Here is an 11,986-nt window from a genome sequence, read left to right as displayed (position 1 = left end):
GCAAAAGGGACAGGTTACCCCATAATATGCTGGGAATCAGGCCTGTGGCCTTCTTGCTCAAATTATCTAGGGATCAAATACTTCTGAACCCTTTAAAACAGTGCTCTGAGCCATGAGTGGGTACAGCCTGCCTTTTCAGGCTGGACTCTGTCTTTCTATGAATGAATTTGCCACTCTGCACCACCCCTCTACTCCCAACCAGCTTTCCAAAGTTTTGAAACACACACATTCTTTTTAATCTCAGAGCGTAAGTAAGAAATTGTTTGCTGGGGAAGAAAGATTTAGGGAAATCCATTGTGTATGATTATATCCCTAGTAACTACTTTTTTTTTTTTTTAAAAGATTTTATTTTTTCCTTTTTCTCCCCAAAGCCCCTCCGGTACATAGTTGTATATTCTTCGTTGTGGGTGCTTTTAGTTGTGGTATGTGGGACGCTGCCTCAGCGTGGTTTGATGAGCAGTGCCACGTCCGCGCCCAGGATTCGAACCAACGAAACACTGGGTCGCCTGCAGCGGAGCGCACGAACTTAACCACTCGACCACGGGGCCAGCCCCCCTAGTAACTACTTTTAATTTAATACCTACTCTGTGCCAGACACTTTGTATTTACTATTTCTACTCCATACAACTGCCCTGAAAGTGGGCATTATTATTTCTATTTTATAGGCAAAGACACTGAACTCCAGAGAACTTACAGAACTTGTTCAAGGTGGCAAGAAAAAATAATCGGAAAATTGGATGAAGATGAGTGCCTGCCTGTCTTTTCAGTATCATAGAAAACACTAACAGGCCCACTCAAAGGGGATTTAAAATTCTCCAGGGGAAGGTACTTTGATTGACAGATTATTTCTTAGGATTAGGGGGTCTAGACTTTGTGAAATCACCCAAGTCCAACTTGTTAATTTGTAAATTGCTAAATTACAACTTATTTTTGTCCAGCAGAGATGCAAATGAATTTTTTCTGTTATAAAAGATAATCCAAAGGTTGCGGTTTTATTGACCAGTAGTATTCTACCCAATTTTGTATCTAATTTAACTAACTTTTTGCAGTATTTCTTTCCTGAAGGGGTAAATTAATGTATATTTTGAAATGCTCTCACCTTTACCATCTTATTGGTTCCTTTGTTAATGAGTTAAATCAATCTTTGATATGTGCTCACTCTGTGTATATATGAGAGTCAATGTAAAACCTGTGAAAAGCCTAAGATCTTCCATCTTATCACAGATTCATGGATGCTGGCAGAAGACATAAGATTCCTGGGTCAGAAACAAAGGACTTTATGATTATGGCTCAGCAAGCAGGATGCATCAGTATATTTGTGCCAGTCACCCTTGCCCCCAGTCCCACAGGGGTGACACGCATTATGCTACACATAGGGATCCTGAATCTTTCATAATATTCGGTAAGTCTGCCTTTTCTTTTCTCCAGAGGGAGACACCATCCCTGTCTTCCAAGGCTGTTCCCTATGGAAACGTCCTCGCAAAGACAATCTGGAACACAAGACGGTTAGTGCCTTGTAAGATGTGTAGAAACTCAAGAGACTCATGAAGAAATGTCTCCCAACAGTCAAAATTTTAAATTTTGAAAATTATACTTCGACTAAGGTTTTGTGGCCAGTAAATGGTTGGGTCTGGATTCTTCCTGTCTGTATAACCTGGACCATTTCTACTACAGTATGAAAAGCTAAGTCCCACCACGTGTGACTAACTGAAGAACTCCCACTACTATGAGCTTTTTGGGTCTGTTCCATCCTAGAGTGGAAGTGGTCTTTGTTTGGAAACGATGCATCATTGAAAGAGATGAAAATTAGTTTTATTACTGAAGTCCTACGTGTCCTGAGTTGCCTAAAACACTTTTCTGATGAAATTTTAATAAGACTTTAAAAGCATGAAAAGTTTAGGCAATTAAAACACTAGTCTGTGAGAAATTTAAGAGCAGGGACCACGTTTTATTCATCTTTGTATCCTTGGGACCCAGCACAGTGTCTGGTATCTAATAGGTACTGCTTTCTTATCCAATTTCTCTTTGGTTCTTTCCTCTTCAAGCAAACAAAGCAGATATCTGGTGAATTCATTTATGCCCTTCGCTTTAGCTACTTGTTCCAATAACTTATTCCATATGTTTATTTCCTTTAGTGTGAAAAGATTTGGCTCACGCTTTCTTCTTTATTTATGGTTTCCTGAGTTTTCAGTCCTGTCTCTGTTTGCTTGTTCTCTTTTCCATGTACACACACCCCAGAGTGCGAAGCGGCGACATGCTGATGGGTACAATGTCTGTACCTGGCCTCCTGAAAGAATGGACCCTTGTCTCTGGACAGTCATCCCAGGCTGCTGTCCCCAGGCCAGCGGAGACTGACCGCTTCGCCTTCACTTCCGAGACACTCTGTCGCTGTCTGTCTGACCAAATGCCCTCTCTCTCCTTGGGTGAGTGCAGCCCATATGGTGGGAGAGGGAAATGGGAACAGACCCCCTGAGCTTCCGAAGCGGCCTAGAGGAAGTTGACAAAAGGCCAAGCTTTGAAGGGCACAGTGAGTCAATCTACTAGCTCAAAGGAAAACCAGGGATTAGAGATCTTTGCTTAATTAAGAGGGGATGGGGACGCTGTTTCTGAAGTTACCCTTCATTTTCAGAAGCAAATTATGAATTATCGCCTGAAGAGTTGGGCTTTAGAGGGTAAAGTCTATTTTTCTGTCCCTTCCTGAACCTAAACAAGTGTTGACCTACAAACATTTTCTGATTCAGCATCAGAACACCCCCAGGGGCAGGCATAAGTGTTCTCCCTCTGGGTGGTTTAAGACAAATGCTGTTGGCTTCAGGGAAGCAGAGTACCCCCGAGAGCCACGGCTCCCCTCTCCCGCTCCCCCGCCGAAGCGAAGCCGCATATAAAGCCCCATAGTCTAGAGTTATGTTGGTCTCTTCTTCTCTATTCAGCTTAGGAAATGGCTCTCTCTTGCTTGTCCAGGGGTGGGCAATGACTTGCATATCCCAGGAGGGTCGTGAGGCTCACTACCTTCATAGCTACATTTTCTTCCCAAAGGACGTCCTGAAGGACGGAAGGCCAGTAACAGGATTTTGGCAGGTTTTGTTCCAGTTCGAGCTATGCAGCAGTGAAACAGGCTGTCTGTCAAGTCCAGAACTGTCTAACTGCAGAAGCATTCCTGCTTGATGTGGGAGACTGGAATAGATTATTTCTAAGATCTTTTCTAAAAGTAATTCTAAGGTTTTCTGACATTTAGCTCTCCTACAGGAAGGCAGTATGGTGCATCGATAAAGAGCAGAGGCTGAAGCCAGGCTGCCTGGATTTGAATTCTGTTACTTACAACCTGTGCTGTGTAACCTTGGGCAAAACTCTGTGCCTCCATTTTCTCATCTGTAAAACAGGTATAATAATGACAGTGGCTATTTCATGGGAGCTCTGCTGCCTTATCTCATGGGGTTCTTATAAGAAATAAGTGAGTTAATGCCTGCAGGATGTGTAGAGCAATACCTGGCCCAGGGTTTGTGATTGATAAATGTTAGCTATTATTATTAACTGTTCAAAACAAAACCAAACCCAGGAGGTTCTGAGTGCCCCTCTTCCTCCTGATAATCACTGGGGTACTTTCAGGCTTTCTCTTGACAATCACATCTCAGGTTGATGGGGAAGTGGGTGGGGCAGGAGGGTAGAGGAGGAAGCAAGGCTGCCATGTGATAGCAGGAAGGTGTGAAAGAATTAGCTCAACCCTCCCACACAGCACAAGTCACAGCTGTACTCATCGTTCTTGTTTGCAGCAGCAAACGTGGAAGAAGCAAGGTGATGGCAAATAAGCAGGTTACCATCAATCATCATCATCACTGTCACCATTGTCTTAGGGTCCTTTCCCAAGGAGCTCAAAGATTATTAGTGATGAAGCAATAAAATACCAAGAAGTTTAGCAACATTTTCAAGCTCATTAAGGTCTCCAGCCTTTCCTGGGTGCAGTAACTCTTGCAGATCGGTTAGAATACCGTCCGCACAGAGGAGGCACTTAATAAATGCTGCTCCTTCTTTCTGGGCTGACACCACCCCCATCTCTACTTCCCAGTTGGCTTCCTCTCACCTATGCTGGGGCTGCTATTCCAAAATCTCTCCAATTCCCTCAGATCTGTTACCCTCACCCACCCCTGCCCTCACTCTTTGCAGATTTTATCACGTCCCCCTTCCAGAGGACATAGAGACCATGAGAATAACCATTCAGTGCCCTACTTTCAAACCTGGCTTTCCCATGCTATTACCTGTGTCATCATCTCTCCCTTTTGTCTGAGAGAAATGGCATGGCCCCTCTTCTCTGAGGCAAACCTCTGCTCCTAGAGCATTGCGTCTCCATTTCCTCTGCGTCTTCTGCTACCTTCACCCCCTCCTTGTGCTTACGGTTTATAGCCCTCTTCTTTAGCCCCTCTTCTTTAGCTCCTTCCACGTCACCAACAAAAGTGTCCATGTCTCTTTAAACCTAAAACAGTCTTCCACCTTCCACCGTCCTATCTCTAGATACTACTCTGTCCCCCTCCTTCCTACATTGCTAAATTTTGTGAAAGAGGACGCGTTTTCTCTTCTTGCTCTATGTACTTTTCTTGGATGAGTTCATCAGTTTCCATGGCTTTGAACAACATGTATGTCTCCAATTGTGACTTCTCTCTGTTATTCACTCCTGAGGTTCCAGGGCCCCTCCAATAATATGTCTCAAATGAAGCGCATTGTTCCCTCCCCAGCCAGCTTGTCTTCCTCCTGCCCCCTCGTCCGTTTTGGAGCATGCTGTCACCACCTAGGCAGTCTCTCTGACCAGAACCCTCAGCGTCATCCTTATTCATTCTTCGCCCTCAGCCTCCACATCGGATGAGTCACAAAAGATTTTCCTGGAAGATAATTCATAGCACACACTTGTTGATTCCTCTGGGACATGTTTCTCAAATCTGACTTCCTAGTTGCCCTCCCATCGACAGTTTCTGGTCAGCTCCTTGCCTTTCGCCTGAACTCTTGCACCCATTCAGCTAATCGCTCCCTTCCACTGACTTCGCCTTTTCCTGTTCATTCTCCAATCTGTTGTCAACATAATTTATTGAAAATTGAAATCCTTAAAACCTCCATGGGTTCTTTGATGCTCTACAAAGTAAGATCCAAACTCCTTAAATCCTTAATATGGCCCATAGGGTTATTATGATCCCCCCACAGCTTGCCCCTGACTTCTGCAGCTTTGCTTTGGGAGTTCTGGAACAGGCGCCCATACTCCAGGTAAGTCATAATCTGACCCTTTCCCATGCTATCACCCCTCGCAATTTTAGTCTTTTAATCTTTGCCAAAGTCCCCTTTCTTTAAACTCTCTTCCTGACAAATTCTTATTCATTCTTCAAAACTTAGCTCAAGAATCATGCCTTCTGTGTAGCTATTCCCACCTTCCCAAGGCAGCTTATTCACCTCTCTGTGCTCACCAGCTGGTGCTTCACCCCTCCATTCCAGCACTTTGGAGAGGCTCAATCCAGTTGGTTGAAAGTGGAGCAGGTACAGGCAGAACCAGGTTGATAAAACAACTCAGTAGGCATTACAAATGAGCCTAGAGCAAAAGTTCTATGCATAGGTTTGCAGAAATACGTTGCTATTTGGAGGATAATTTCTCTCACTCAGGCTAATTTCTAAATGGCAATTTTCATTTGATTAGCCTTAGCTATAGGTAGATAGATGCAGGCCACACCGGTCAATGCCATCTCTTCTGAAATTGTACGATGTTTGGTTATACTAAGTCTAAGTGAAAGTTTGATCAGCAAGGACTTTAGCAATCATTGCAATGATGCTTCAAATTTCTGCTTTGCAAAATAAACAAGTCAATTAAAAGATTTATAGAAAATTTGTTCTAAGTGTGGTCCTTTGGGGGACACCTAAAGAGTTGGGAGACATGGTGGTCATTCTCCAGTAAACAAATTAAAAAATACATAATTAAAAAATATATATAATTTTATAAGATAGTGAGTGCTGGGAAGAAAAGACGGCAGTGCACGCAGATGCACTGCAAGGTCAACGTATGTGAGAACGGTGTTGGCATAATACGAAGTTGGCTGGGGTTCCATATGAAATGATCAGTACAGAAAATGAGAGGCTAGAGACAGGCGAGGTCAACTTAGGCCTGGGCAGAAAGAGGGGAGGTTGGTGCCACTGGAAGGGCAGCAGTTGTTACAAACTATGAAAACAAAATAATAATAATTAGAGAAATTCATGGAAAAAATTTAAAAAGAATCCTCATGATGGGTAGGCTTTTGAACTGGAGGAAGGAAGGAGAAGGAAAGCAGGAGAGGGTAAAGTCTGATTAATAGTCGAAGGCAAGAACAAGCACATTTTCCGCAGAGAGCCATGAGGAAGGCAACCTGTCTAAGGGCTGCTGGCAAGGAGGGTCTTTGTAGGGAAGGGACAGAGAAGGTTGAAGGTCAGGCTGAGACATGGGGACACTACTGAATGTAGTTACTTTGGGAATGACATAGTAAAAGCTTCGAACCAGCAACTGAAGTGTGTCAGTGCGTGGGAATCCCTTCTTTCCCCAGGTTCTCCATGAACACAGTCCCAGGGCAACACTGTTACCTACCTGCTGGGCACAGGGTCTCAGAAAAAGAGGGAACTTACTTCGTCTACATTTGAGGTTTATCTTGCAGGGAATAAGGGGGTGGGCATCCTGACCTCTGAGGGTTCACATTCTCAACAGCTCCAGGGCAGTCAAGGCAATTCCATTAGCATATCTGTTCTCCAGACAGATATTTTTAGCAGCAGATAGCCTGAATGCATCCAAAGAATGCACCTGTTAGATGGAAAGCTAGATCTGGCAACCATACAATCTAATTTCAAGAGAGCCAAGTCAGTCGTGTGCTGAACTATGGGACACAACAGGAAATCTATTGACTTTAGGCTCATGACAGCTGTTTTGCAAAGTAGGTAAGATGAAGGTGATTCTATTCATCTAGATATTTTAGTTTGATGAATTCATGAAGATTATCTGATAGTGAAGATCATGCTTCCCTTTCTCCTTCCATTCCTCTCTCCCTTCCTTCTTTTAGCATTTTTTCTTTTGGGGAAGTTTAGCCCTAAGCTAACATCTGCTGCCAATCCTCCTCTCTCTCTCTCTGTCTTTTTTTTTCGCTTAGGAAAACTGGCCCTGAGCTAACATCCGTGCCCATCTTTCTCTACTTTATGTGTGGGACGCCTGCCACAGCATGGCTTGACAAGTGGTGCATAGGTCCGCACCCAGGATCCAAACTAGTGAACCCCAGGCCGCCGAAGCGGAACATGTGAACTTAACTACTGTGCCACCGGGTGGGCCCTAGCAATATTTTTTAAATTCCTCATCTTAGGTCTGGTATCACAGGGGTAAAGAAACCAAATAAGATTTCTTTCCTGTATTAAACATATATTGCAGAAAGGAAGACAGATACATAATAAGTAAACAAATTAGAAAATATATATAATTTCATAAGGTGATGAGTGCTGAGAAGAGAAGAAGGCAGGATAAAGCAACGGGAGGTGAGCAAGAAGATCTCTCTGAGGAGTAGCATCTGAGCAGAGAACTGAACTGAGGGGAGGCATTCAAGTGAAGAGCTGGGTGGAGAGCACTGCAGAAGAATTTTGGTCAAGGAACAGCAAGAAGGTCAGTGTGGCTGGGGAGGGGTGACCAAGGGGAGAGGGGTAGGAGGAGGAGAACTAGCCAGTAGCTAGGTCACTAGGGACTTGTAGGTATAACAAGGGCCTTGAATTTTAATTCAAGTGCAGTGGGAAGGCCTTAGAGGGAGCTGAGCAGGGGAGAAAGGTGATCTGACTTATAGTCTAAACCGTTACTCCGCTGCTCTGCGGAGAATATTCTGCTGTGGAAAAAGAAGGAGGTAGGAAGACCAGCTGCTTCGCTCTTGTAGAGTAAAGTGAAAGCTGATGGTGGCCTGAAGTATGGAGATGGCAGTGCAAGTGGTGACAAGTGGTAGGCATGAGTATATATTTTAAGGGATTGACAAAGGATTGATAAGGGATTGGATATACAGTAGAAGGGTAAGAGAGGAGTCAAGAATGACTCCTAGGTTTGTGGTCACAGCAACTGGGTGATTTGTGGGGTCACTTTCTGAGATAGGAAAATTAGAAGAGGAGGTGGTTTAGGATGGGAAATTAAGAGCTCTGTTTTGATCACTTTAAGTGAAGACATTGAGTATTAGACAGATACTTAGTCTGGAATTTAAGAAAAGATCAGAGCTGGAGATACACTTTGGAAGTGACCAGTGTGTAGATGGTATTTAAAGCCATAGGTCAAGAAAGATCACTGGAGGAGGCAGATGCTCACCCCAAAGCTAGGACTGAGTGCAGGGGCACACCAATATTTAATGGACCGTCTGAGGATGAGGAGACAGCAAGGAAGACTGAGAAGGAATAGCCAATGAAATGAGAGGAAACCCAGAAGAATGCGGGTCTGAAGACCACAATGTTAAGGAACAGGTGGTCAACTATGCCAAATCCTGTTGACAAGTTTAGCAAAATGAGGACAGAAAATTGATTACTAGATTTGACATGATGATCTTAACAAGAGAAGCTACAGTTGAATGGTGGGGATGAAATTCTGAATGAAATGGTTAAAAAGAGAATGGGAGGTAAAGAAGTGGAGACACCAAGTATAAATAATTCAAGTTTTGCTGCAAAAGGTAGGAAAATATGGCAATGTTGGGTCAAGGGTGAATTTTTTAAAGAGGGATACTATTAAAGCATTTTTGTATATAGATGGAAGTGGTGCAGAAGAGAAGAAAAATAGGTAAATCAGAAGGAAAAAGAAGGTAATAAGAGTTGCCAAGCCCTTAAGTAGGCATGAAGTATGAGCTCAGGAGAACAAGTGAACAGTTGACCTCAGAAGGTAGGAAACAGGCAAAAGAGAGTTAGGCTTGCAGGTAGTTGGTAGAAGTGGGTAATGGGAAAGCAAGATTCATCTCTTCTTATTGTTTCTATTTTCTTTGAGAAATAAAGCATTGCCATCAAAGAGGGGTGGGGTGGGGGGCCTTTGAGAATTTGGGAAAGAGAGGAAAATGTGCGAAATAATCATTTTGGAGGATGAGAAACTGAAGTGACTGGATCTAGTGTTGTTAGGAAGTTTTGAAAAGCACTTGAGATTTTTGTTCATAAATTTAAGATATAATCTAAATTAAAAATGAAACCTGTTAGTACAGTTGTATGCTTTCTTCTGGTTGCGTTCAGCTGGAAGGCAGATGCTCAGCAGATGGAGGCTTGGGTTTAACCAGGTTTGGGAGTTTTGCCAAGTGGTTCTAGAAGGGAGAGAGAGAAAGGAGTTGAGAGTGTGTGCAAAGGGGGGAATGTCCAGCTGCATCACAGACTCTAAGCATGGTAAGTCAGAAAATGAACATCTTATGGTGCTGATGGACAATGAAAAAAAAATTTGGTGGAGTAAATAGACTTGGGGTCATTGCGGGGCTAAGAATTGTGGACTTTTGCTCTTATGTCTTGCCCATCTTTTCTTTGTTCATGCCTCCATGTGAAAAGACCTCTGAATTTCTGAGACCCTTCCATGAAATCATCCCCATAGCTCTGCTCTTAATTGCTGTCTCCTTTCCCTGGACTCCTGTTACATCTTATTGTAGATAGCTAATTCAAATGTATTTACAAATAACTACCAAGGACTAGTCATTGTTATAAGTACTGGGAACATGTGTGGGCAAAAACGGATGTGTACCGGGGCCCTCATTGATGTATGGTCTATTATAGATTGACAGATGCTGCATATTATGGGTAAATTGCATCACAAAAGGCTTAAAAATTCTGAAAAATTTCAGACGTGATGAATATTTCTTGACAACTAGATTGTAAGCCCCTAAGAAGCAGAGTTTGTGCCACACCAACAGCAAGGTCTCCATAAACACTTGTTGATTGAGGAATTGATATTCCCTTCGCCTTGAAGATGTTCCCTTCAAAGTTCTGAAGGAAAAGCAGTGGGGAGAAGAAGACACTAGGAAAAGTTTTCCTGGAGGACCGAAATTTGGATGTGTTGTATCCATCAAGTTTGGGAAAACCTGGAATAATTATGGAATAATAATATCAAGGAAGTCTGGCTGCTTCCTTGTGTTTGTCCCCTGGTTTGTTAGGACCATATGCCCCTGGTAACCCACCATCTATGTCCTGCATGTCCCTTTCCACATTTGAATTAATAATCTTGAAAGGCTACGCTGTAAGTGTGACAGTCAGATCTAAGTAGGAGGAAATACACAGATCTGAAAATTGTGGTTTCCCCGAATTGTTGGAAAACTTGGTGCTTAAAGGGATAGTTAGCTACCAGGTAGTGACCATGTGTTCAAATGAAACAGCTTTCTGTTCACCAGATGTGCACCTTTCTCGGAGACTTTGTGCTAACTATTCAATGAGGTCCTAGAACAGCACACGTGTGTCCTCTTCAAGGAAAGCCTATGTTTACAATACACATTTATAATCATTTACAGATAAGCCAGCCAGATGGATTCATGGTTTTACATAATGTCATAACTGTTTTACATAATGTTACTTAATTCCGTCAATGATTAAGATGCATTTCAGGACACAATTCAATGTAGAAAGTTTGAGTGTAAGGCCAGCTTTTTAGTTATGAGAGGTTATGAAGTAGAGAGATATGGTGGATGCCAAGTGGACGGAGTCAGGATCCTTTTATTCTTTGGCACCAGGTGCAACTGGTCAGTAATGGTATTCTTTTCTGTTCAGACAGAACATCTATGTCTGCAATTGGGTTTTGGAAGTGAACAGTGGGTTCAGATGTTGGTGATGGGTCTGAATGCCAGGATGTGGAACAGTCATCTTAAATCCTGTGATTTGGGAGATCCCAAAGCCTTGATTGTGCTGCCGTAGATCCCAGCTGGGTGTGATTGCTCTATTTAAAAAATGATAGACTGAGAAGTTCCACTCGTCTTATTTGTCACTACTATCCACTACATAGAGGTGCACTTATGGACTTGTCTTAGAGGTTGGGGTTTCCTGTGAGAAACCTTCTCCACGTCTCAATGGACCTACTTGGCCTTTCAGCTTGTAGGTGAAGCACACATTCCAGGGAGATGCGGTGAAGTTAGGAGTCATGAGTGTGCCCACACCCGGTGCTAACTGCTGTGTGGGGCACAGCAGACAGACAAGTGTCCCCGACTTTCTTTCCCTCCGATGACCTCCAGATCGTAACTCAAAGATGCACAGCGTTTCAGGGCACTGGCTGGTGATGAGGTAACTCACAGAACCGGCCAGTGAGAAGCTTTACATCCATAGAGATCTTGGAATCAAGTATACCTGGTGTATTAGTTTGCCAAGGCTGCCATAACAAAATAATGTAGATTGAGTACTCGGCTTAAATGACAGAAATTTATTTTCTCACAGTTCTGGAGGCTGAAAGTAAGAGATCAAGGTGCTGGCAGGGTTGGTTTCTCCTGAGGCCTCTCTCCTTGGCTTGCAGATGACCACCTTCTTGCTGTGTCCTCACATGGTCTTTCCTCTGTCTGTCTCCTAATCTCTTCTTCTTTTTTTTAAATATAGCAACTATTTTATTTCTTTGTATCCTTCTAGGTCTTATCCTGTACACCTGCTCTTACAGACAATGCAAGTCCGTCTTGTCTTTTTTCACTGCTTAACATCCTCTTGTTAGTAATCTGCACGCTCTTCTGAGCTCCCCACATTTCTCTTTTCATTATTTTTTTTTGAGGAAGATTAGCCCTGAGCTAACATCCACTGCCAATCCTCCTCTTCCTAATCTCTTCTTACAAGGACACTAGTTAGGCTGATTTAAGGTCCACTCCAATGACCTAATTTAACCTTAGTTACTTCTTTAAAGACCCTACCTCCAAATGCAGTCACACTCTGAATGGTTAGGACTTCAGCATATGAATTTTGGTGAGGGGGAACACAAGTTAGCCATAACACCTGACAATTTTTGGAACTGGTGCATTTCTTTAAAGAATTCACTAATTCATGTTCTGAAATAAAA

General features: G+C 43.0%; 1 long non-coding RNA gene across 1 annotated transcript; it reads left to right on the top strand.

The window, feature by feature from the left end:
* The first annotated feature begins 1,392 nt into the window (after positions 1-1,392).
* Positions 1,393-3,380, top strand: LOC139077243 (uncharacterized). Its single transcript, XR_011529578.1, has 3 exons — positions 1,393-1,505; positions 2,239-2,423; positions 3,247-3,380. It is a non-coding gene; the product is annotated as an uncharacterized lncRNA (long non-coding RNA).
* The last annotated feature ends 8,606 nt before the right edge of the window (positions 3,381-11,986 follow it).

This window comes from Equus przewalskii, chromosome 19 (assembly GCF_037783145.1).
Source record: "Equus przewalskii isolate Varuska chromosome 19, EquPr2, whole genome shotgun sequence".
Taxonomy (NCBI): Eukaryota; Metazoa; Chordata; class Mammalia; order Perissodactyla; family Equidae; genus Equus; species Equus przewalskii.
This window is presented reverse-complemented; position numbering and strand designations above follow the sequence as displayed.